A 22,473-nucleotide genomic window follows, 5' to 3' on the forward strand; every position below is an offset into this window, starting at 1 on the left:
GAAGTAGCTGTTCCTATGGTGTGGTGTTATTTAAAGCCTGTAGCAAGCATATAGTATAGTCATTGCAATTGATCTCTGTGTTAAACTTGGTGCTGTGTTTATGTGCTGATGGTGGCTCTGGTGCTGTATTCATGTACTGATGATGGGTCTTGTGTTGAACTCGTATGCTGATGTAGTCATATGCTGATGGAAGTTCTGTTTCCGTAACCATGCACTGACGGCGGTTCTGGTGATGTATCAATGTAGCTGCTGCAATCTTTAACTTATTAGACTTGATATTAGGTCATGCTAGGGTCAGTATGCTGTGCTGAAAATACAGCTGTCTGAATGAGGCCATTATAGGTCAGCTGAGCAAGAGTTTGACAAAAGCTCCCAGACACTATAGACAGCTTTGCCATCATTAGGGCGGCTGCTCTTTCTCTCCCAAAAATGGCAGTTTTCTTCACAGTCTCACCTCCCTTGTCTGAAAGTGCCCAAACGAAAAAGGAGCCTGGCCAACAGTGGTTCATCTGATCAGTCACATACCACGTGTGCACTTTATCGGACTGTGATGTCAGAGGTGACGACACAGCCAATCCTCGTTAGTATAGTGGTAAGTATCCCCGCCTGTCACGTGGGAGACCGGGGTTCGATTCCCCGACGGGGAGGCCTCTTATATTCTTGAATTTGCTACGAGAAGCTGATCGAGATGGCAAAAAATTCATATTCAGGAGCTTTTGATATTTTATTGTTTGATTGTCACTTTACTGCCACCAAAAGTCACTACATGTGTGATAAATCCATCCCCCCCAAAACGGAATGATTGCGCTCATACCTATTACCAGTTCTTTCCGTAGGGGATAAACGCCACGCCCATGGCCGGTTAGCTCAGTTGGTTAGAGCGTGGTGCTAATAACGCCAAGGTCGCGGGTTCGATCCCCGTACGGGCCAAGTACAGCTTTTTAGAGGTCCCGTGCACTCGTTTCATCCCAGGTGGGTCGATGCAGATGCTGAAGCTTGTTTCTTTTTACTCCGCATTTTGTTCATAGTGTTTTCTGTGTAGAATTGCATGCCTAACTGATTTGGAGAAGTAGCTGTTCCTATGGTGTGGTGTTATTTAAAGCCTGTAGCAAGCATATAGTATAGTCATTGCAATTGATCTCTGTGTTAAACTTGGTGCTGTGTTTATGTGCTGATGGTGGCTCTGGTGCTGTATTCATGTACTGATGATGGGTCTTGTGTTGAACTCGTATGCTGATGTAGTCATATGCTGATGGAAGTTCTGTTTCCGTAACCATGCACTGACGGCGGTTCTGGTGATGTATCAATGTAGCTGCTGCAATCTTTAACTTATTAGACTTGATATTAGGTCATGCTAGGGTCAGTATGCTGTGCTGAAAATACAGCTGTCTGAATGAGGCCATTATAGGTCAGCTGAGCAAGAGTTTGACAAAAGCTCCCAGACACTATAGACAGCTTTGCCATCATTAGGGCGGCTGCTCTTTCTCTCCCAAAAATGGCAGTTTTCTTCACAGTCTCACCTCCCTTGTCTGAAAGTGCCCAAACGAAAAAGGAGCCTGGCCAACAGTGGTTCATCTGATCAGTCACATACCACGTGTGCACTTTATCGGACTGTGATGTCAGAGGTGACGACACAGCCAATCCTCGTTAGTATAGTGGTAAGTATCCCCGCCTGTCACGCGGGAGACCGGGGTTCGATTCCCCGACGGGGAGGCCTCTTATATTCTTGAATTTGCTACGAGAAGCTGATCGAGATGGCAAAAAATTCATATTCAGGAGCTTTTGATATTTTATTGTTTGATTGTCACTTTACTGCCACCAAAAGTCACTACATGTGTGATAAATCCATCCCCCCCAAAACGGAATGATTGCGCTCATACCTATTACCAGTTCTTTCCGTAGGGGATAAACGCCACGCCCATGGCCGGTTAGCTCAGTTGGTTAGAGCGTGGTGCTAATAACGCCAAGGTCGCGGGTTCGATCCCCGTACGGGCCAAGTACAGCTTTTTAGAGGTCCCGTGCACTCGTTTCATCCCAGGTGGGTCGATGCAGATGCTGAAGCTTGTTTCTTTTTACTCCGCATTTTGTTCATAGTGTTTTCTGTGTAGAATTGCATGCCTAACTGATTTGGAGAAGTAGCTGTTCCTATGGTGTGGTGTTATTTAAAGCCTGTAGCAAGCATATAGTATAGTCATTGCAATTGATCTCTGTGTTAAACTTGGTGCTGTGTTTATGTGCTGATGGTGGCTCTGGTGCTGTATTCATGTACTGATGATGGGTCTTGTGTTGAACTCGTATGCTGATGTAGTCATATGCTGATGGAAGTTCTGTTTCCGTAACCATGCACTGACGGCGGTTCTGGTGATGTATCAATGTAGCTGCTGCAATCTTTAACTTATTAGACTTGATATTAGGTCATGCTAGGGTCAGTATGCTGTGCTGAAAATACAGCTGTCTGAATGAGGCCATTATAGGTCAGCTGAGCAAGAGTTTGACAAAAGCTCCCAGACACTATAGACAGCTTTGCCATCATTAGGGCGGCTGCTCTTTCTCTCCCAAAAATGGCAGTTTTCTTCACAGTCTCACCTCCCTTGTCTGAAAGTGCCCAAACGAAAAAGGAGCCTGGCCAACAGTGGTTCATCTGATCAGTCACATACCACGTGTGCACTTTATCGGACTGTGATGTCAGTGGTGACGACACAGCCAATCCTCGTTAGTATAGTGGTAAGTATCCCCGCCTGTCACGCGGGAGACCGGGGTTCGATTCCCCGACGGGGAGGCCTCTTATATTCTTGAATTTGCTACGAGAAGCTGATCGAGATGGCAAAAAATTCATATTCAGGAGCTTTTGATATTTTATTGTTTGATTGTCACTTTACTGCCACCAAAAGTCACTACATGTGTGATAAATCCATCCCCCCCAAAACGGAATGATTGCGCTCATACCTATTACCAGTTCTTTCCGTAGGGGATAAACGCCACGCCCATGGCCGGTTAGCTCAGTTGGTTAGAGCGTGGTGCTAATAACGCCAAGGTCGCGGGTTCGATCCCCGTACGGGCCAAGTACAGCTTTTTAGAGGTCCCGTGCACTCGTTTCATCCCAGGTGGGTCGATGCAGATGCTGAAGCTTGTTTCTTTTTACTCCGCATTTTGTTCATAGTGTTTTCTGTGTAGAATTGCATGCCTAACTGATTTGGAGAAGTAGCTGTTCCTATGGTGTGGTGTTATTTAAAGCCTGTAGCAAGCATATAGTATAGTCATTGCAATTGATCTCTGTGTTAAACTTGGTGCTGTGTTTATGTGCTGATGGTGGCTCTGGTGCTGTATTCATGTACTGATGATGGGTCTTGTGTTGAACTCGTATGCTGATGTAGTCATATGCTGATGGAAGTTCTGTTTCCGTAACCATGCACTGACGGCGGTTCTGGTGATGTATCAATGTAGCTGCTGCAATCTTTAACTTATTAGACTTGATATTAGGTCATGCTAGGGTCAGTATGCTGTGCTGAAAATACAGCTGTCTGAATGAGGCCATTATAGGTCAGCTGAGCAAGAGTTTGACAAAAGCTCCCAGACACTATAGACAGCTTTGCCATCATTAGGGCGGCTGCTCTTTCTCTCCCAAAAATGGCAGTTTTCTTCACAGTCTCACCTCCCTTGTCTGAAAGTGCCCAAACGAAAAAGGAGCCTGGCCAACAGTGGTTCATCTGATCAGTCACATACCACGTGTGCACTTTATCGGACTGTGATGTCAGAGGTGACGACACAGCCAATCCTCGTTAGTATAGTGGTAAGTATCCCCGCCTGTCACGTGGGAGACCGGGGTTCGATTCCCCGACGGGGAGGCCTCTTATATTCTTGAATTTGCTACGAGAAGCTGATCGAGATGGCAAAAAATTCATATTCAGGAGCTTTTGATATTTTATTGTTTGATTGTCACTTTACTGCCACCAAAAGTCACTACATGTGTGATAAATCCATCCCCCCCAAAACGGAATGATTGCGCTCATACCTATTACCAGTTCTTTCCGTAGGGGATAAACGCCACGCCCATGGCCGGTTAGCTCAGTTGGTTAGAGCGTGGTGCTAATAACGCCAAGGTCGCGGGTTCGATCCCCGTACGGGCCAAGTACAGCTTTTTAGAGGTCCCGTGCACTCGTTTCATCCCAGGTGGGTCGATGCAGATGCTGAAGCTTGTTTCTTTTTACTCCGCATTTTGTTCATAGTGTTTTCTGTGTAGAATTGCATGCCTAACTGATTTGGAGAAGTAGCTGTTCCTATGGTGTGGTGTTATTTAAAGCCTGTAGCAAGCATATAGTATAGTCATTGCAATTGATCTCTGTGTTAAACTTGGTGCTGTGTTTATGTGCTGATGGTGGCTCTGGTGCTGTATTCATGTACTGATGATGGGTCTTGTGTTGAACTCGTATGCTGATGTAGTCATATGCTGATGGAAGTTCTGTTTCCGTAACCATGCACTGACGGCGGTTCTGGTGATGTATCAATGTAGCTGCTGCAATCTTTAACTTATTAGACTTGATATTAGGTCATGCTAGGGTCAGTATGCTGTGCTGAAAATACAGCTGTCTGAATGAGGCCATTATAGGTCAGCTGAGCAAGAGTTTGACAAAAGCTCCCAGACACTATAGACAGCTTTGCCATCATTAGGGCGGCTGCTCTTTCTCTCCCAAAAATGGCAGTTTTCTTCACAGTCTCACCTCCCTTGTCTGAAAGTGCCCAAACGAAAAAGGAGCCTGGCCAACAGTGGTTCATCTGATCAGTCACATACCACGTGTGCACTTTATCGGACTGTGATGTCAGAGGTGACGACACAGCCAATCCTCGTTAGTATAGTGGTAAGTATCCCCGCCTGTCACGCGGGAGACCGGGGTTCGATTCCCCGACGGGGAGGCCTCTTATATTCTTGAATTTGCTACGAGAAGCTGATCGAGATGGCAAAAAATTCATATTCAGGAGCTTTTGATATTTTATTGTTTGATTGTCACTTTACTGCCACCAAAAGTCACTACATGTGTGATAAATCCATCCCCCCCAAAACGGAATGATTGCGCTCATACCTATTACCAGTTCTTTCCGTAGGGGATAAACGCCACGCCCATGGCCGGTTAGCTCAGTTGGTTAGAGCGTGGTGCTAATAACGCCAAGGTCGCGGGTTCGATCCCCGTACGGGCCAAGTACAGCTTTTTAGAGGTCCCGTGCACTCGTTTCATCCCAGGTGGGTCGATGCAGATGCTGAAGCTTGTTTCTTTTTACTCCGCATTTTGTTCATAGTGTTTTCTGTGTAGAATTGCATGCCTAACTGATTTGGAGAAGTAGCTGTTCCTATGGTGTGGTGTTATTTAAAGCCTGTAGCAAGCATATAGTATAGTCATTGCAATTGATCTCTGTGTTAAACTTGGTGCTGTGTTTATGTGCTGATGGTGGCTCTGGTGCTGTATTCATGTACTGATGATGGGTCTTGTGTTGAACTCGTATGCTGATGTAGTCATATGCTGATGGAAGTTCTGTTTCCGTAACCATGCACTGACGGCGGTTCTGGTGATGTATCAATGTAGCTGCTGCAATCTTTAACTTATTAGACTTGATATTAGGTCATGCTAGGGTCAGTATGCTGTGCTGAAAATACAGCTGTCTGAATGAGGCCATTATAGGTCAGCTGAGCAAGAGTTTGACAAAAGCTCCCAGACACTATAGACAGCTTTGCCATCATTAGGGCGGCTGCTCTTTCTCTCCCAAAAATGGCAGTTTTCTTCACAGTCTCACCTCCCTTGTCTGAAAGTGCCCAAACGAAAAAGGAGCCTGGCCAACAGTGGTTCATCTGATCAGTCACATACCACGTGTGCACTTTATCGGACTGTGATGTCAGAGGTGACGACACAGCCAATCCTCGTTAGTATAGTGGTAAGTATCCCCGCCTGTCACGTGGGAGACCGGGGTTCGATTCCCCGACGGGGAGGCCTCTTATATTCTTGAATTTGCTACGAGAAGCTGATCGAGATGGCAAAAAATTCATATTCAGGAGCTTTTGATATTTTATTGTTTGATTGTCACTTTACTGCCACCAAAAGTCACTACATGTGTGATAAATCCATCCCCCCCAAAACGGAATGATTGCGCTCATACCTATTACCAGTTCTTTCCGTAGGGGATAAACGCCACGCCCATGGCCGGTTAGCTCAGTTGGTTAGAGCGTGGTGCTAATAACGCCAAGGTCGCGGGTTCGATCCCCGTACGGGCCAAGTACAGCTTTTTAGAGGTCCCGTGCACTCGTTTCATCCCAGGTGGGTCGATGCAGATGCTGAAGCTTGTTTCTTTTTACTCCGCATTTTGTTCATAGTGTTTTCTGTGTAGAATTGCATGCCTAACTGATTTGGAGAAGTAGCTGTTCCTATGGTGTGGTGTTATTTAAAGCCTGTAGCAAGCATATAGTATAGTCATTGCAATTGATCTCTGTGTTAAACTTGGTGCTGTGTTTATGTGCTGATGGTGGCTCTGGTGCTGTATTCATGTACTGATGATGGGTCTTGTGTTGAACTCGTATGCTGATGTAGTCATATGCTGATGGAAGTTCTGTTTCCGTAACCATGCACTGACGGCGGTTCTGGTGATGTATCAATGTAGCTGCTGCAATCTTTAACTTATTAGACTTGATATTAGGTCATGCTAGGGTCAGTATGCTGTGCTGAAAATACAGCTGTCTGAATGAGGCCATTATAGGTCAGCTGAGCAAGAGTTTGACAAAAGCTCCCAGACACTATAGACAGCTTTGCCATCATTAGGGCGGCTGCTCTTTCTCTCCCAAAAATGGCAGTTTTCTTCACAGTCTCACCTCCCTTGTCTGAAAGTGCCCAAACGAAAAAGGAGCCTGGCCAACAGTGGTTCATCTGATCAGTCACATACCACGTGTGCACTTTATCGGACTGTGATGTCAGAGGTGACGACACAGCCAATCCTCGTTAGTATAGTGGTAAGTATCCCCGCCTGTCACGCGGGAGACCGGGGTTCGATTCCCCGACGGGGAGGCCTCTTATATTCTTGAATTTGCTACGAGAAGCTGATCGAGATGGCAAAAAATTCATATTCAGGAGCTTTTGATATTTTATTGTTTGATTGTCACTTTACTGCCACCAAAAGTCACTACATGTGTGATAAATCCATCCCCCCCAAAACGGAATGATTGCGCTCATACCTATTACCAGTTCTTTCCGTAGGGGATAAACGCCACGCCCATGGCCGGTTAGCTCAGTTGGTTAGAGCGTGGTGCTAATAACGCCAAGGTCGCGGGTTCGATCCCCGTACGGGCCAAGTACAGCTTTTTAGAGGTCCCGTGCACTCGTTTCATCCCAGGTGGGTCGATGCAGATGCTGAAGCTTGTTTCTTTTTACTCCGCATTTTGTTCATAGTGTTTTCTGTGTAGAATTGCATGCCTAACTGATTTGGAGAAGTAGCTGTTCCTATGGTGTGGTGTTATTTAAAGCCTGTAGCAAGCATATAGTATAGTCATTGCAATTGATCTCTGTGTTAAACTTGGTGCTGTGTTTATGTGCTGATGGTGGCTCTGGTGCTGTATTCATGTACTGATGATGGGTCTTGTGTTGAACTCGTATGCTGATGTAGTCATATGCTGATGGAAGTTCTGTTTCCGTAACCATGCACTGACGGCGGTTCTGGTGATGTATCAATGTAGCTGCTGCAATCTTTAACTTATTAGACTTGATATTAGGTCATGCTAGGGTCAGTATGCTGTGCTGAAAATACAGCTGTCTGAATGAGGCCATTATAGGTCAGCTGAGCAAGAGTTTGACAAAAGCTCCCAGACACTATAGACAGCTTTGCCATCATTAGGGCGGCTGCTCTTTCTCTCCCAAAAATGGCAGTTTTCTTCACAGTCTCACCTCCCTTGTCTGAAAGTGCCCAAACGAAAAAGGAGCCTGGACAACAGTGGTTCATCTGATCAGTCACATACCACGTGTGCACTTTATCGGACTGTGATGTCAGAGGTGACGACACAGCCAATCCTCGTTAGTATAGTGGTAAGTATCCCCGCCTGTCACGCGGGAGACCGGGGTTCGATTCCCCGACGGGGAGGCCTCTTATATTCTTGAATTTGCTACGAGAAGCTGATCGAGATGGCAAAAAATTCATATTCAGGAGCTTTTGATATTTTATTGTTTGATTGTCACTTTACTGCCACCAAAAGTCACTACATGTGTGATAAATCCATCCCCCCCAAAACGGAATGATTGCGCTCATACCTATTACCAGTTCTTTCCGTAGGGGATAAACGCCACGCCCATGGCCGGTTAGCTCAGTTGGTTAGAGCGTGGTGCTAATAACGCCAAGGTCGCGGGTTCGATCCCCGTACGGGCCAAGTACAGCTTTTTAGAGGTCCCGTGCACTCGTTTCATCCCAGGTGGGTCGATGCAGATGCTGAAGCTTGTTTCTTTTTACTCCGCATTTTGTTCATAGTGTTTTCTGTGTAGAATTGCATGCCTAACTGATTTGGAGAAGTAGCTGTTCCTATGGTGTGGTGTTATTTAAAGCCTGTAGCAAGCATATAGTATAGTCATTGCAATTGATCTCTGTGTTAAACTTGGTGCTGTGTTTATGTGCTGATGGTGGCTCTGGTGCTGTATTCATGTACTGATGATGGGTCTTGTGTTGAACTCGTATGCTGATGTAGTCATATGCTGATGGAAGTTCTGTTTCCGTAACCATGCACTGACGGCGGTTCTGGTGATGTATCAATGTAGCTGCTGCAATCTTTAACTTATTAGACTTGATATTAGGTCATGCTAGGGTCAGTATGCTGTGCTGAAAATACAGCTGTCTGAATGAGGCCATTATAGGTCAGCTGAGCAAGAGTTTGACAAAAGCTCCCAGACACTATAGACAGCTTTGCCATCATTAGGGCGGCTGCTCTTTCTCTCCCAAAAATGGCAGTTTTCTTCACAGTCTCACCTCCCTTGTCTGAAAGTGCCCAAACGAAAAAGGAGCCTGGCCAACAGTGGTTCATCTGATCAGTCACATACCACGTGTGCACTTTATCGGACTGTGATGTCAGAGGTGACGACACAGCCAATCCTCGTTAGTATAGTGGTAAGTATCCCCGCCTGTCACGCGGGAGACCGGGGTTCGATTCCCCGACGGGGAGGCCTCTTATATTCTTGAATTTGCTACGAGAAGCTGATCGAGATGGCAAAAAATTCATATTCAGGAGCTTTTGATATTTTATTGTTTGATTGTCACTTTACTGCCACCAAAAGTCACTACATGTGTGATAAATCCATCCCCCCCAAAACGGAATGATTGCGCTCATACCTATTACCAGTTCTTTCCGTAGGGGATAAACGCCACGCCCATGGCCGGTTAGCTCAGTTGGTTAGAGCGTGGTGCTAATAACGCCAAGGTCGCGGGTTCGATCCCCGTACGGGCCAAGTACAGCTTTTTAGAGGTCCCGTGCACTCGTTTCATCCCAGGTGGGTCGATGCAGATGCTGAAGCTTGTTTCTTTTTACTCCGCATTTTGTTCATAGTGTTTTCTGTGTAGAATTGCATGCCTAACTGATTTGGAGAAGTAGCTGTTCCTATGGTGTGGTGTTATTTAAAGCCTGTAGCAAGCATATAGTATAGTCATTGCAATTGATCTCTGTGTTAAACTTGGTGCTGTGTTTATGTGCTGATGGTGGCTCTGGTGCTGTATTCATGTACTGATGATGGGTCTTGTGTTGAACTCGTATGCTGATGTAGTCATATGCTGATGGAAGTTCTGTTTCCGTAACCATGCACTGACGGCGGTTCTGGTGATGTATCAATGTAGCTGCTGCAATCTTTAACTTATTAGACTTGATATTAGGTCATGCTAGGGTCAGTATGCTGTGCTGAAAATACAGCTGTCTGAATGAGGCCATTATAGGTCAGCTGAGCAAGAGTTTGACAAAAGCTCCCAGACACTATAGACAGCTTTGCCATCATTAGGGCGGCTGCTCTTTCTCTCCCAAAAATGGCAGTTTTCTTCACAGTCTCACCTCCCTTGTCTGAAAGTGCCCAAACGAAAAAGGAGCCTGGCCAACAGTGGTTCATCTGATCAGTCACATACCACGTGTGCACTTTATCGGACTGTGATGTCAGAGGTGACGACACAGCCAATCCTCGTTAGTATAGTGGTAAGTATCCCCGCCTGTCACGCGGGAGACCGGGGTTCGATTCCCCGACGGGGAGGCCTCTTATATTCTTGAATTTGCTACGAGAAGCTGATCGAGATGGCAAAAAATTCATATTCAGGAGCTTTTGATATTTTATTGTTTGATTGTCACTTTACTGCCACCAAAAGTCACTACATGTGTGATAAATCCATCCCCCCCAAAACGGAATGATTGCGCTCATACCTATTACCAGTTCTTTCCGTAGGGGATAAACGCCACGCCCATGGCCGGTTAGCTCAGTTGGTTAGAGCGTGGTGCTAATAACGCCAAGGTCGCGGGTTCGATCCCCGTACGGGCCAAGTACAGCTTTTTAGAGGTCCCGTGCACTCGTTTCATCCCAGGTGGGTCGATGCAGATGCTGAAGCTTGTTTCTTTTTACTCCGCATTTTGTTCATAGTGTTTTCTGTGTAGAATTGCATGCCTAACTGATTTGGAGAAGTAGCTGTTCCTATGGTGTGGTGTTATTTAAAGCCTGTAGCAAGCATATAGTATAGTCATTGCAATTGATCTCTGTGTTAAACTTGGTGCTGTGTTTATGTGCTGATGGTGGCTCTGGTGCTGTATTCATGTACTGATGATGGGTCTTGTGTTGAACTCGTATGCTGATGTAGTCATATGCTGATGGAAGTTCTGTTTCCGTAACCATGCACTGACGGCGGTTCTGGTGATGTATCAATGTAGCTGCTGCAATCTTTAACTTATTAGACTTGATATTAGGTCATGCTAGGGTCAGTATGCTGTGCTGAAAATACAGCTGTCTGAATGAGGCCATTATAGGTCAGCTGAGCAAGAGTTTGACAAAAGCTCCCAGACACTATAGACAGCTTTGCCATCATTAGGGCGGCTGCTCTTTCTCTCCCAAAAATGGCAGTTTTCTTCACAGTCTCACCTCCCTTGTCTGAAAGTGCCCAAACGAAAAAGGAGCCTGGCCAACAGTGGTTCATCTGATCAGTCACATACCACGTGTGCACTTTATCGGACTGTGATGTCAGAGGTGACGACACAGCCAATCCTCGTTAGTATAGTGGTAAGTATCCCCGCCTGTCACGCGGGAGACCGGGGTTCGATTCCCCGACGGGGAGGCCTCTTATATTCTTGAATTTGCTACGAGAAGCTGATCGAGATGGCAAAAAATTCATATTCAGGAGCTTTTGATATTTTATTGTTTGATTGTCACTTTACTGCCACCAAAAGTCACTACATGTGTGATAAATCCATCCCCCCCAAAACGGAATGATTGCGCTCATACCTATTACCAGTTCTTTCCGTAGGGGATAAACGCCACGCCCATGGCCGGTTAGCTCAGTTGGTTAGAGCGTGGTGCTAATAACGCCAAGGTCGCGGGTTCGATCCCCGTACGGGCCAAGTACAGCTTTTTAGAGGTCCCGTGCACTCGTTTCATCCCAGGTGGGTCGATGCAGATGCTGAAGCTTGTTTCTTTTTACTCCGCATTTTGTTCATAGTGTTTTCTGTGTAGAATTGCATGCCTAACTGATTTGGAGAAGTAGCTGTTCCTATGGTGTGGTGTTATTTAAAGCCTGTAGCAAGCATATAGTATAGTCATTGCAATTGATCTCTGTGTTAAACTTGGTGCTGTGTTTATGTGCTGATGGTGGCTCTGGTGCTGTATTCATGTACTGATGATGGGTCTTGTGTTGAACTCGTATGCTGATGTAGTCATATGCTGATGGAAGTTCTGTTTCCGTAACCATGCACTGACGGCGGTTCTGGTGATGTATCAATGTAGCTGCTGCAATCTTTAACTTATTAGACTTGATATTAGGTCATGCTAGGGTCAGTATGCTGTGCTGAAAATACAGCTGTCTGAATGAGGCCATTATAGGTCAGCTGAGCAAGAGTTTGACAAAAGCTCCCAGACACTATAGACAGCTTTGCCATCATTAGGGCGGCTGCTCTTTCTCTCCCAAAAATGGCAGTTTTCTTCACAGTCTCACCTCCCTTGTCTGAAAGTGCCCAAACGAAAAAGGAGCCTGGCCAACAGTGGTTCATCTGATCAGTCACATACCACGTGTGCACTTTATCGGACTGTGATGTCAGAGGTGACGACACAGCCAATCCTCGTTAGTATAGTGGTAAGTATCCCCGCCTGTCACGCGGGAGACCGGGGTTCGATTCCCCGACGGGGAGGCCTCTTATATTCTTGAATTTGCTACGAGAAGCTGATCGAGATGGCAAAAAATTCATATTCAGGAGCTTTTGATATTTTATTGTTTGATTGTCACTTTACTGCCACCAAAAGTCACTACATGTGTGATAAATCCATCCCCCCCAAAACGGAATGATTGCGCTCATACCTATTACCAGTTCTTTCCGTAGGGGATAAACGCCACGCCCATGGCCGGTTAGCTCAGTTGGTTAGAGCGTGGTGCTAATAACGCCAAGGTCGCGGGTTCGATCCCCGTACGGGCCAAGTACAGCTTTTTAGAGGTCCCGTGCACTCGTTTCATCCCAGGTGGGTCGATGCAGATGCTGAAGCTTGTTTCTTTTTACTCCGCATTTTGTTCATAGTGTTTTCTGTGTAGAATTGCATGCCTAACTGATTTGGAGAAGTAGCTGTTCCTATGGTGTGGTGTTATTTAAAGCCTGTAGCAAGCATATAGTATAGTCATTGCAATTGATCTCTGTGTTAAACTTGGTGCTGTGTTTATGTGCTGATGGTGGCTCTGGTGCTGTATTCATGTACTGATGATGGGTCTTGTGTTGAACTCGTATGCTGATGTAGTCATATGCTGATGGAAGTTCTGTTTCCGTAACCATGCACTGACGGCGGTTCTGGTGATGTATCAATGTAGCTGCTGCAATCTTTAACTTATTAGACTTGATATTAGGTCATGCTAGGGTCAGTATGCTGTGCTGAAAATACAGCTGTCTGAATGAGGCCATTATAGGTCAGCTGAGCAAGAGTTTGACAAAAGCTCCCAGACACTATAGACAGCTTTGCCATCATTAGGGCGGCTGCTCTTTCTCTCCCAAAAATGGCAGTTTTCTTCACAGTCTCACCTCCCTTGTCTGAAAGTGCCCAAACGAAAAAGGAGCCTGGCCAACAGTGGTTCATCTGATCAGTCACATACCACGTGTGCACTTTATCGGACTGTGATGTCAGAGGTGACGACACAGTATATTCTTGAATTTGCTACGAGAAGCTGATCGAGATGGCAAAAAATTCATATTCAGGAGCTTTTGATATTTTATTGTTTGATTGTCACTTTACTGCCACCAAAAGTCACTACATGTGTGATAAATCCATCCCCCCCAAAACGGAATGATTGCGCTCATACCTATTACCAGTTCTTTCCGTAGGGGATAAACGCCACGCCCATGGCCGGTTAGCTCAGTTGGTTAGAGCGTGGTGCTAATAACGCCAAGGTCGCGGGTTCGATCCCCGTACGGGCCAAGTACAGCTTTTTAGAGGTCCCGTGCACTCGTTTCATCCCAGGTGGGTCGATGCAGATGCTGAAGCTTGTTTCTTTTTACTCCGCATTTTGTTCATAGTGTTTTCTGTGTAGAATTGCATGCCTAACTGATTTGGAGAAGTAGCTGTTCCTATGGTGTGGTGTTATTTAAAGCCTGTAGCAAGCATATAGTATAGTCATTGCAATTGATCTCTGTGTTAAACTTGGTGCTGTGTTTATGTGCTGATGGTGGCTCTGGTGCTGTATTCATGTACTGATGATGGGTCTTGTGTTGAACTCGTATGCTGATGTAGTCATATGCTGATGGAAGTTCTGTTTCCGTAACCATGCACTGACGGCGGTTCTGGTGATGTATCAATGTAGCTGCTGCAATCTTTAACTTATTAGACTTGATATTAGGTCATGCTAGGGTCAGTATGCTGTGCTGAAAATACAGCTGTCTGAATGAGGCCATTATAGGTCAGCTGAGCAAGAGTTTGACAAAAGCTCCCAGACACTATAGACAGCTTTGCCATCATTAGGGCGGCTGCTCTTTCTCTCCCAAAAATGGCAGTTTTCTTCACAGTCTCACCTCCCTTGTCTGAAAGTGCCCAAACGAAAAAGGAGCCTGGCCAACAGTGGTTCATCTGATCAGTCACATACCACGTGTGCACTTTATCGGACTGTGATGTCAGAGGTGACGACACAGCCAATCCTCGTTAGTATAGTGGTAAGTATCCCCGCCTGTCACGCGGGAGACCGGGGTTCGATTCCCCGACGGGGAGGGCTCTTATATTCTTGAATTTGCTACGAGAAGCTGATCGAGATGGCAAAAAATTCATATTCAGGAGCTTTTGATATTTTATTGTTTGATTGTCACTTTACTGCCACCAAAAGTCACTACATGTGTGATAAATCCATCCCCCCCAAAACGGAATGATTGCGCTCATACCTATTACCAGTTCTTTCCGTAGGGGATAAACGCCACGCCCATGGCCGGTTAGCTCAGTTGGTTAGAGCGTGGTGCTAATAACGCCAAGGTCGCGGGTTCGATCCCCGTACGGGCCAAGTACAGCTTTTTAGAGGTCCCGTGCACTCGTTTCATCCCAGGTGGGTCGATGCAGATGCTGAAGCTTGTTTCTTTTTACTCCGCATTTTGTTCATAGTGTTTTCTGTGTAGAATTGCATGCCTAACTGATTTGGAGAAGTAGCTGTTCCTATGGTGTGGTGTTATTTAAAGCCTGTAGCAAGCATATAGTATAGTCATTGCAATTGATCTCTGTGTTAAACTTGGTGCTGTGTTTATGTGCTGATGGTGGCTCTGGTGCTGTATTCATGTACTGATGATGGGTCTTGTGTTGAACTCGTATGCTGATGTAGTCATATGCTGATGGAAGTTCTGTTTCCGTAACCATGCACTGACGGCGGTTCTGGTGATGTATCAATGTAGCTGCTGCAATCTTTAACTTATTAGACTTGATATTAGGTCATGCTAGGGTCAGTATGCTGTGCTGAAAATACAGCTGTCTGAATGAGGCCATTATAGGTCAGCTGAGCAAGAGTTTGACAAAAGCTCCCAGACACTATAGACAGCTTTGCCATCATTAGGGCGGCTGCTCTTTCTCTCCCAAAAATGGCAGTTTTCTTCACAGTCTCACCTCCCTTGTCTGAAAGTGCCCAAACGAAAAAGGAGCCTGGCCAACAGTGGTTCATCTGATCAGTCACATACCACGTGTGCACTTTATCGGACTGTGATGTCAGAGGTGACGACACAGCCAATCCTCGTTAGTATAGTGGTAAGTATCCCCGCCTGTCACGCGGGAGACCGGGGTTCGATTCCCCGACGGGGAGGCCTCTTATATTCTTGAATTTGCTACGAGAAGCTGATCGAGATGGCAAAAAATTCATATTCAGGAGCTTTTGATATTTTATTGTTTGATTGTCACTTTACTGCCACCAAAAGTCACTACATGTGTGATAAATCCATCCCCCCCAAAACGGAATGATTGCGCTCATACCTATTACCAGTTCTTTCCGTAGGGGATAAACGCCACGCCCATGGCCGGTTAGCTCAGTTGGTTAGAGCGTGGTGCTAATAACGCCAAGGTCGCGGGTTCGATCCCCGTACGGGCCAAGTACAGCTTTTTAGAGGTCCCGTGCACTCGTTTCATCCCAGGTGGGTCGATGCAGATGCTGAAGCTTGTTTCTTTTTACTCCGCATTTTGTTCATAGTGTTTTCTGTGTAGAATTGCATGCCTAACTGATTTGGAGAAGTAGCTGTTCCTATGGTGTGGTGTTATTTAAAGCCTGTAGCAAGCATATAGTATAGTCATTGCAATTGATCTCTGTGTTAAACTTGGTGCTGTGTTTATGTGCTGATGGTGGCTCTGGTGCTGTATTCATGTACTGATGATGGGTCTTGTGTTGAACTCGTATGCTGATGTAGTCATATGCTGATGGAAGTTCTGTTTCCGTAACCATGCACTGACGGCGGTTCTGGTGATGTATCAATGTAGCTGCTGCAATCTTTAACTTATTAGACTTGATATTAGGTCATGCTAGGGTCAGTATGCTGTGCTGAAAATACAGCTGTCTGAATGAGGCCATTATAGGTCAGCTGAGCAAGAGTTTGACAAAAGCTCCCAGACACTATAGACAGCTTTGCCATCATTAGGGCGGCTGCTCTTTCTCTCCCAAAAATGGCAGTTTTCTTCACAGTCTCACCTCCCTTGTCTGAAAGTGCCCAAACGAAAAAGGAGCCTGGCCAACAGTGGTTCATCTGATCAGTCACATACCACGTGTGCACTTTATCGGACTGTGATGTCAGAGGTGACGACACAGCCAATCCTCGTTAGTATAGTGGTAAGTATCCCCGCCTGTCACGCGGGAGACCGGGGTTCGATTCCCCGACGGGGAGGCCTCTTATATTCTTGAATTTGCTACGAGAAGCTGATCGAGATGGCAAAAAATTCATATTCAGGAGCTTTTGATATTTTATTGTTTGATTGTCACTTTACTGCCACCAAAAGTCACTACATGTGTGATAAATCCATCCCCCCCAAAACGGAATGATTGCGCTCATACCTATTACCAGTTCTTTCCGTAGGGGATAAACGCCACGCCCATGGCCGGTTAGCTCAGTTGGTTAGAGCGTGGTGCTAATAACGCCAAGGTCGCGGGTTCGATCCCCGTACGGGCCAAGTACAGCTTTTTAGAGGTCCCGTGCACTCGTTTCATCCCAGGTGGGTCGATGCAGATGCTGAAGCTTGTTTCTTTTTACTCCGCATTTTGTTCATAGTGTTTTCTGTGTAGAATTGCATGCCTAACTGATTTGGAGAAGTAGCTGTTCCTATGGTGTGGTGTTATTTAAAGCCTGTAGCAAGCATATAGTATAGTCATTGCAATTGATCTCTGTGTTAAACTTGGTGCTGTGTTTATGTGCTGATGGTGGCTCTGGTGCTGTATTCATGTACTGATGATGGGTCTTGTGTTGAACTCGTATGCTGATGTAGTCATATGCTGATGGAAGTTCTGTTTCCGTAACCATGCACTGACGGCGGTTCTGGTGATGTATCAATGTAGCTGCTGCAATCTTTAACTTATTAGACTTGATATTAGGTCATGCTAGGGTCAGTATGCTGTGCTGAAAATACAGCTGTCTGAATGAGGCCATTATAGGTCAGCTGAGCAAGAGTTTGACAAAAGCTCCCAGACACTATAGACAGCTTTGCCATCATTAGGGCGGCTGCTCTTTCTCTCCCAAAAATGGCAGTTTTCTTCACAGTCTCACCTCCCTTGTCTGAAAGTGCCCAAACGAAAAAGGAGCCTGGCCAACAGTGGTTCATCTGATCAGTCACATACCACGTGTGCACTTTATCGGACTGTGATGTCAGAGGTGACGACACAGCCAATCCTCGTTAGTATAGTGGTAAGTATCCCCGCCTGTCACGCGGGAGACCGGGGTTCGATTCCCCGACGGGGAGGCCTCTTATATTCTTGAATTTGCTACGAGAAGCTGATCGAGATGGCAAAAAATTCATATTCAGGAGCTTTTGATATTTTATTGTTTGATTGTCACTTTACTGCCACCAAAAGTCACTACATGTGTGATAAATCCATCCCCCCCAAAACGGAATGATTGCGCTCATACCTATTACCAGTTCTTTCCGTAGGGGATAAACGCCACGCCCATGGCCGGTTAGCTCAGTTGGTTAGAGCGTGGTGCTAATAACGCCAAGGTCGCGGGTTCGATCCCCGTACGGGCCAAGTACAGCTTTTTAGAGGTCCCGTGCACTCGTTTCATCCCAGGTGGGTCGATGCAGATGCTGAAGCTTGTTTCTTTTTACTCCGCATTTTGTTCATAGTGTTTTCTGTGTAGAATTGCATGCCTAACTGATTTGGAGAAGTAGCTGTTCCTATGGTGTGGTGTTATTTAAAGCCTGTAGCAAGCATATAGTATAGTCATTGCAATTGATCTCTGTGTTAAACTTGGTGCTGTGTTTATGTGCTGATGGTGGCTCTGGTGCTGTATTCATGTACTGATGATGGGTCTTGTGTTGAACTCGTATGCTGATGTAGTCATATGCTGATGGAAGTTCTGTTTCCGTAACCATGCACTGACGGCGGTTCTGGTGATGTATCAATGTAGCTGCTGCAATCTTTAACTTATTAGACTTGATATTAGGTCATGCTAGGGTCAGTATGCTGTGCTGAAAATACAGCTGTCTGAATGAGGCCATTATAGGTCAGCTGAGCAAGAGTTTGACAAAAGCTCCCAGACACTATAGACAGCTTTGCCATCATTAGGGCGGCTGCTCTTTCTCTCCCAAAAATGGCAGTTTTCTTCACAGTCTCACCTCCCTTGTCTGAAAGTGCCCAAACGAAAAAGGAGCCTGGCCAACAGTGGTTCATCTGATCAGTCACATACCACGTGTGCACTTTATCGGACTGTGATGTCAGAGGTGACGACACAGCCAATCCTCGTTAGTATAGTGGTAAGTATCCCCGCCTGTCACGCGGGAGACCGGGGTTCGATTCCCCGACGGGGAGGCCTCTTATATTCTTGAATTTGCTACGAGAAGCTGATCGAGATGGCAAAAAATTCATATTCAGGAGCTTTTGATATTTTATTGTTTGATTGTCACTTTACTGCCACCAAAAGTCACTACATGTGTGATAAATCCATCCCCCCCAAAACGGAATGATTGCGCTCATACCTATTACCAGTTCTTTCCGTAGGGGATAAACGCCACGCCCATGGCCGGTTAGCTCAGTTGGTTAGAGCGTGGTGCTAATAACGCCAAGGTCGCGGGTTCGATCCCCGTACGGGCCAAGTACAGCTTTTTAGAGGTCCCGTGCACTCGTTTCATCCCAGGTGGGTCGATGCAGATGCTGAAGCTTGTTTCTTTTTACTCCGCATTTTGTTCATAGTGTTTTCTGTGTAGAATTGCATGCCTAACTGATTTGGAGAAGTAGCTGTTCCTATGGTGTGGTGTTATTTAAAGCCTGTAGCAAGCATATAGTATAGTCATTGCAATTGATCTCTGTGTTAAACTTGGTGCTGTGTTTATGTGCTGATGGTGGCTCTGGTGCTGTATTCATGTACTGATGATGGGTCTTGTGTTGAACTCGTATGCTGATGTAGTCATATGCTGATGGAAGTTCTGTTTCCGTAACCATGCACTGACGGCGGTTCTGGTGATGTATCAATGTAGCTGCTGCAATCTTTAACTTATTAGACTTGATATTAGGTCATGCTAGGGTCAGTATGCTGTGCTGAAAATACAGCTGTCTGAATGAGGCCATTATAGGTCAGCTGAGCAAGAGTTTGACAAAAGCTCCCAGACACTATAGACAGCTTTGCCATCATTAGGGCGGCTGCTCTTTCTCTCCCAAAAATGGCAGTTTTCTTCACAGTCTCACCTCCCTTGTCTGAAAGTGCCCAAACGAAAAAGGAGCCTGGCCAACAGTGGTTCATCTGATCAGTCACATACCACGTGTGCACTTTATCGGACTGTGATGTCAGAGGTGACGACACAGCCAATCCTCGTTAGTATAGTGGTAAGTATCCCCGCCTGTCACGCGGGAGACCGGGGTTCGATTCCCCGACGGGGAGGCCTCTTATATTCTTGAATTTGCTACGAGAAGCTGATCGAGATGGCAAAAAATTCATATTCAGGAGCTTTTGATATTTTATTGTTTGATTGTCACTTTACTGCCACCAAAAGTCACTACATGTGTGATAAATCCATCCCCCCCAAAACGGAATGATTGCGCTCATACCTATTACCAGTTCTTTCCGTAGGGGATAAACGCCACGCCCATGGCCGGTTAGCTCAGTTGGTTAGAGCGTGGTGCTAATAACGCCAAGGTCGTGGGTTCGATCCCCGTACGGGCCAAGTACAGCTTTTTAGAGGTCCCGTGCACTCGTTTCATCCCAGGTGGGTCGATGCAGATGCTGAAGCTTGTTTCTTTTTACTCCGCATTTTGTTCATAGTGTTTTCTGTGTAGAATTGCATGCCTAACTGATTTGGAGAAGTAGCTGTTCCTATGGTGTGGTGTTATTTAAAGCCTGTAGCAAGCATATAGTATAGTCATTGCAATTGATCTCTGTGTTAAACTTGGTGCTGTGTTTATGTGCTGATGGTGGCTCTGGTGCTGTATTCATGTACTGATGATGGGTCTTGTGTTGAACTCGTATGCTGATGTAGTCATATGCTGATGGAAGTTCTGTTTCCGTAACCATGCACTGACGGCGGTTCTGGTGATGTATCAATGTAGCTGCTGCAATCTTTAACTTATTAGACTTGATATTAGGTCATGCTAGGGTCAGTATGCTGTGCTGAAAATACAGCTGTCTGAATGAGGCCATTATAGGTCAGCTGAGCAAGAGTTTGACAAAAGCTCCCAGACACTATAGACAGCTTTGCCATCATTAGGGCGGCTGCTCTTTCTCTCCCAAAAATGGCAGTTTTCTTCACAGTCTCACCTCCCTTGTCTGAAAGTGCCCAAACGAAAAAGGAGCCTGGCCAACAGTGGTTCATCTGATCAGTCACATACCACGTGTGCACTTTATCGGACTGTGATGTCAGAGGTGACGACACAGCCAATCCTCGTTAGTATAGTGGTAAGTATCCCCGCCTGTCACGCGGGAGACCGGGGTTCGATTCCCCGACGGGGAGGCCTCTTATATTCTTGAATTTGCTACGAGAAGCTGATCGAGATGGCAAAAAATTCATATTCAGGAGCTTTTGATATTTTATTGTTTGATTGTCACTTTACTGCCACCAAAAGTCACTACATGTGTGATAAATCCATCCCCCCCAAAACGGAATGATTGCGCTCATACCTATTACCAGTTCTTTCCGTAGGGGATAAACGCCACGCCCATGGCCGGTTAGCTCAGTTGGTTAGAGCGTGGTGCTAATAACGCCAAGGTCGCGGGTTCGATCCCCGTACGGGCCAAGTACAGCTTTTTAGAGGTCCCGTGCACTCGTTTCATCCCAGGTGGGTCGATGCAGATGCTGAAGCTTGTTTCTTTTTACTCCGCATTTTGTTCATAGTGTTTTCTGTGTAGAATTGCATGCCTAACTGATTTGGAGAAGTAGCTGTTCCTATGGTGTGGTGTTATTTAAAGCCTGTAGCAAGCATATAGTATAGTCATTGCAATTGATCTCTGTGTTAAACTTGGTGCTGTGTTTATGTGCTGATGGTGGCTCTGGTGCTGTATTCATGTACTGATGATGGGTCTTGTGTTGAACTCGTATGCTGATGTAGTCATATGCTGATGGAAGTTCTGTTTCCGTAACCATGCACTGACGGCGGTTCTGGTGATGTATCAATGTAGCTGCTGCAATCTTTAACTTATTAGACTTGATATTAGGTCATGCTAGGGTCAGTATGCTGTGCTGAAAATACAGCTGTCTGAATGAGGCCATTATAGGTCAGCTGAGCAAGAGTTTGACAAAAGCTCCCAGACACTATAGACAGCTTTGCCATCATTAGGGCGGCTGCTCTTTCTCTCCCAAAAATGGCAGTTTTCTTCACAGTCTCACCTCCCTTGTCTGAAAGTGCCCAAACGAAAAAGGAGCCTGGCCAACAGTGGTTCATCTGATCAGTCACATACCACGTGTGCACTTTATCGGACTGTGATGTCAGAGGTGACGACACAGCCAATCCTCGTTAGTATAGTGGTAAGTATCCCCGCCTGTCACGCGGGAGACCGGGGTTCGATTCCCCGACGGGGAGGCCTCTTATATTCTTGAATTTGCTACGAGAAGCTGATCGAGATGGCAAAAAATTCATATTCAGGAGCTTTTGATATTTTATTGTTTGATTGTCACTTTACTGCCACCAAAAGTCACTACATGTGTGATAAATCCATCCCCCCCAAAACGGAATGATTGCGCTCATACCTATTACCAGTTCTTTCCGTAGGGGATAAACGCCACGCCCATGGCCGGTTAGCTCAGTTGGTTAGAGCGTGGTGCTAATAACGCCAAGGTCGCGGGTTCGATCCCCGTACGGGCCAAGTACAGCTTTTTAGAGGTCCCGTGCACTCGTTTCATCCCAGGTGGGTCGATGCAGATGCTGAAGCTTGTTTCTTTTTACTCCGCATTTTGTTCATAGTGTTTTCTGTGTAGAATTGCATGCCTAACTGATTTGGAGAAGTAGCTGTTCCTATGGTGTGGTGTTATTTAAAGCCTGTAGCAAGCATATAGTATAGTCATTGCAATTGATCTCTGTGTTAAACTTGGTGCTGTGTTTATGTGCTGATGGTGGCTCTGGTGCTGTATTCATGTACTGATGATGGGTCTTGTGTTGAACTCGTATGCT

At 45.9% G+C, this 22,473-nt stretch overlaps 37 non-coding genes across 37 annotated transcripts; all 37 read left to right on the top strand.

The window, feature by feature from the left end:
• Window positions 1–856: 856 nt before the first annotated feature.
• TRNAI-AAU (transfer RNA isoleucine (anticodon AAU)) lies at window positions 857–930 on the top strand. Its single transcript has one exon. It is a non-coding gene; the product is annotated as a tRNA-Ile (tRNA).
• A 711-nt stretch (window positions 931–1,641) lies between these two features.
• Window positions 1,642–1,713, top strand: TRNAD-GUC (transfer RNA aspartic acid (anticodon GUC)). Its single transcript has one exon. It is a non-coding gene; the product is annotated as a tRNA-Asp (tRNA).
• Window positions 1,714–1,922: 209 nt separating this feature from the next.
• Window positions 1,923–1,996, top strand: TRNAI-AAU (transfer RNA isoleucine (anticodon AAU)). The gene has a single exon. It is a non-coding gene; the product is annotated as a tRNA-Ile (tRNA).
• Window positions 1,997–2,707: 711 nt separating this feature from the next.
• Window positions 2,708–2,779, top strand: TRNAD-GUC (transfer RNA aspartic acid (anticodon GUC)). The gene has a single exon. It is a non-coding gene; the product is annotated as a tRNA-Asp (tRNA).
• Window positions 2,780–2,988: 209 nt separating this feature from the next.
• TRNAI-AAU (transfer RNA isoleucine (anticodon AAU)) lies at window positions 2,989–3,062 on the top strand. Its single transcript has one exon. It is a non-coding gene; the product is annotated as a tRNA-Ile (tRNA).
• Window positions 3,063–4,054: 992 nt separating this feature from the next.
• TRNAI-AAU (transfer RNA isoleucine (anticodon AAU)) lies at window positions 4,055–4,128 on the top strand. The gene has a single exon. It is a non-coding gene; the product is annotated as a tRNA-Ile (tRNA).
• A 711-nt stretch (window positions 4,129–4,839) lies between these two features.
• On the top strand, window positions 4,840–4,911 carry TRNAD-GUC (transfer RNA aspartic acid (anticodon GUC)). Its single transcript has one exon. It is a non-coding gene; the product is annotated as a tRNA-Asp (tRNA).
• Window positions 4,912–5,120: 209 nt separating this feature from the next.
• On the top strand, window positions 5,121–5,194 carry TRNAI-AAU (transfer RNA isoleucine (anticodon AAU)). Its single transcript has one exon. It is a non-coding gene; the product is annotated as a tRNA-Ile (tRNA).
• A 992-nt stretch (window positions 5,195–6,186) lies between these two features.
• Window positions 6,187–6,260, top strand: TRNAI-AAU (transfer RNA isoleucine (anticodon AAU)). The gene has a single exon. It is a non-coding gene; the product is annotated as a tRNA-Ile (tRNA).
• Window positions 6,261–6,971: 711 nt separating this feature from the next.
• Window positions 6,972–7,043, top strand: TRNAD-GUC (transfer RNA aspartic acid (anticodon GUC)). Its single transcript has one exon. It is a non-coding gene; the product is annotated as a tRNA-Asp (tRNA).
• Window positions 7,044–7,252: 209 nt separating this feature from the next.
• TRNAI-AAU (transfer RNA isoleucine (anticodon AAU)) lies at window positions 7,253–7,326 on the top strand. Its single transcript has one exon. It is a non-coding gene; the product is annotated as a tRNA-Ile (tRNA).
• Window positions 7,327–8,037: 711 nt separating this feature from the next.
• On the top strand, window positions 8,038–8,109 carry TRNAD-GUC (transfer RNA aspartic acid (anticodon GUC)). The gene has a single exon. It is a non-coding gene; the product is annotated as a tRNA-Asp (tRNA).
• Window positions 8,110–8,318: 209 nt separating this feature from the next.
• Window positions 8,319–8,392, top strand: TRNAI-AAU (transfer RNA isoleucine (anticodon AAU)). The gene has a single exon. It is a non-coding gene; the product is annotated as a tRNA-Ile (tRNA).
• A 711-nt stretch (window positions 8,393–9,103) lies between these two features.
• On the top strand, window positions 9,104–9,175 carry TRNAD-GUC (transfer RNA aspartic acid (anticodon GUC)). Its single transcript has one exon. It is a non-coding gene; the product is annotated as a tRNA-Asp (tRNA).
• Window positions 9,176–9,384: 209 nt separating this feature from the next.
• Window positions 9,385–9,458, top strand: TRNAI-AAU (transfer RNA isoleucine (anticodon AAU)). The gene has a single exon. It is a non-coding gene; the product is annotated as a tRNA-Ile (tRNA).
• A 711-nt stretch (window positions 9,459–10,169) lies between these two features.
• TRNAD-GUC (transfer RNA aspartic acid (anticodon GUC)) lies at window positions 10,170–10,241 on the top strand. Its single transcript has one exon. It is a non-coding gene; the product is annotated as a tRNA-Asp (tRNA).
• A 209-nt stretch (window positions 10,242–10,450) lies between these two features.
• Window positions 10,451–10,524, top strand: TRNAI-AAU (transfer RNA isoleucine (anticodon AAU)). Its single transcript has one exon. It is a non-coding gene; the product is annotated as a tRNA-Ile (tRNA).
• A 711-nt stretch (window positions 10,525–11,235) lies between these two features.
• Window positions 11,236–11,307, top strand: TRNAD-GUC (transfer RNA aspartic acid (anticodon GUC)). The gene has a single exon. It is a non-coding gene; the product is annotated as a tRNA-Asp (tRNA).
• Window positions 11,308–11,516: 209 nt separating this feature from the next.
• On the top strand, window positions 11,517–11,590 carry TRNAI-AAU (transfer RNA isoleucine (anticodon AAU)). Its single transcript has one exon. It is a non-coding gene; the product is annotated as a tRNA-Ile (tRNA).
• A 711-nt stretch (window positions 11,591–12,301) lies between these two features.
• Window positions 12,302–12,373, top strand: TRNAD-GUC (transfer RNA aspartic acid (anticodon GUC)). The gene has a single exon. It is a non-coding gene; the product is annotated as a tRNA-Asp (tRNA).
• A 209-nt stretch (window positions 12,374–12,582) lies between these two features.
• Window positions 12,583–12,656, top strand: TRNAI-AAU (transfer RNA isoleucine (anticodon AAU)). Its single transcript has one exon. It is a non-coding gene; the product is annotated as a tRNA-Ile (tRNA).
• Window positions 12,657–13,566: 910 nt separating this feature from the next.
• On the top strand, window positions 13,567–13,640 carry TRNAI-AAU (transfer RNA isoleucine (anticodon AAU)). Its single transcript has one exon. It is a non-coding gene; the product is annotated as a tRNA-Ile (tRNA).
• A 711-nt stretch (window positions 13,641–14,351) lies between these two features.
• TRNAD-GUC (transfer RNA aspartic acid (anticodon GUC)) lies at window positions 14,352–14,423 on the top strand. Its single transcript has one exon. It is a non-coding gene; the product is annotated as a tRNA-Asp (tRNA).
• A 209-nt stretch (window positions 14,424–14,632) lies between these two features.
• Window positions 14,633–14,706, top strand: TRNAI-AAU (transfer RNA isoleucine (anticodon AAU)). The gene has a single exon. It is a non-coding gene; the product is annotated as a tRNA-Ile (tRNA).
• A 711-nt stretch (window positions 14,707–15,417) lies between these two features.
• TRNAD-GUC (transfer RNA aspartic acid (anticodon GUC)) lies at window positions 15,418–15,489 on the top strand. The gene has a single exon. It is a non-coding gene; the product is annotated as a tRNA-Asp (tRNA).
• A 209-nt stretch (window positions 15,490–15,698) lies between these two features.
• On the top strand, window positions 15,699–15,772 carry TRNAI-AAU (transfer RNA isoleucine (anticodon AAU)). The gene has a single exon. It is a non-coding gene; the product is annotated as a tRNA-Ile (tRNA).
• Window positions 15,773–16,483: 711 nt separating this feature from the next.
• TRNAD-GUC (transfer RNA aspartic acid (anticodon GUC)) lies at window positions 16,484–16,555 on the top strand. Its single transcript has one exon. It is a non-coding gene; the product is annotated as a tRNA-Asp (tRNA).
• Window positions 16,556–16,764: 209 nt separating this feature from the next.
• TRNAI-AAU (transfer RNA isoleucine (anticodon AAU)) lies at window positions 16,765–16,838 on the top strand. The gene has a single exon. It is a non-coding gene; the product is annotated as a tRNA-Ile (tRNA).
• Window positions 16,839–17,549: 711 nt separating this feature from the next.
• TRNAD-GUC (transfer RNA aspartic acid (anticodon GUC)) lies at window positions 17,550–17,621 on the top strand. The gene has a single exon. It is a non-coding gene; the product is annotated as a tRNA-Asp (tRNA).
• Window positions 17,622–17,830: 209 nt separating this feature from the next.
• On the top strand, window positions 17,831–17,904 carry TRNAI-AAU (transfer RNA isoleucine (anticodon AAU)). Its single transcript has one exon. It is a non-coding gene; the product is annotated as a tRNA-Ile (tRNA).
• A 711-nt stretch (window positions 17,905–18,615) lies between these two features.
• TRNAD-GUC (transfer RNA aspartic acid (anticodon GUC)) lies at window positions 18,616–18,687 on the top strand. Its single transcript has one exon. It is a non-coding gene; the product is annotated as a tRNA-Asp (tRNA).
• Window positions 18,688–18,896: 209 nt separating this feature from the next.
• Window positions 18,897–18,970, top strand: TRNAI-AAU (transfer RNA isoleucine (anticodon AAU)). The gene has a single exon. It is a non-coding gene; the product is annotated as a tRNA-Ile (tRNA).
• Window positions 18,971–19,681: 711 nt separating this feature from the next.
• TRNAD-GUC (transfer RNA aspartic acid (anticodon GUC)) lies at window positions 19,682–19,753 on the top strand. Its single transcript has one exon. It is a non-coding gene; the product is annotated as a tRNA-Asp (tRNA).
• Window positions 19,754–20,747: 994 nt separating this feature from the next.
• TRNAD-GUC (transfer RNA aspartic acid (anticodon GUC)) lies at window positions 20,748–20,819 on the top strand. The gene has a single exon. It is a non-coding gene; the product is annotated as a tRNA-Asp (tRNA).
• A 209-nt stretch (window positions 20,820–21,028) lies between these two features.
• On the top strand, window positions 21,029–21,102 carry TRNAI-AAU (transfer RNA isoleucine (anticodon AAU)). Its single transcript has one exon. It is a non-coding gene; the product is annotated as a tRNA-Ile (tRNA).
• A 711-nt stretch (window positions 21,103–21,813) lies between these two features.
• TRNAD-GUC (transfer RNA aspartic acid (anticodon GUC)) lies at window positions 21,814–21,885 on the top strand. Its single transcript has one exon. It is a non-coding gene; the product is annotated as a tRNA-Asp (tRNA).
• A 209-nt stretch (window positions 21,886–22,094) lies between these two features.
• On the top strand, window positions 22,095–22,168 carry TRNAI-AAU (transfer RNA isoleucine (anticodon AAU)). Its single transcript has one exon. It is a non-coding gene; the product is annotated as a tRNA-Ile (tRNA).
• Window positions 22,169–22,473: the final 305 nt, after the last annotated feature.

The sequence above is a fragment of the Ranitomeya variabilis genome, unplaced genomic scaffold (genome assembly GCF_051348905.1).
Source record: "Ranitomeya variabilis isolate aRanVar5 unplaced genomic scaffold, aRanVar5.hap1 Scaffold_79, whole genome shotgun sequence".
In the NCBI taxonomy this organism is placed as follows: domain Eukaryota; kingdom Metazoa; phylum Chordata; class Amphibia; order Anura; family Dendrobatidae; genus Ranitomeya; species Ranitomeya variabilis.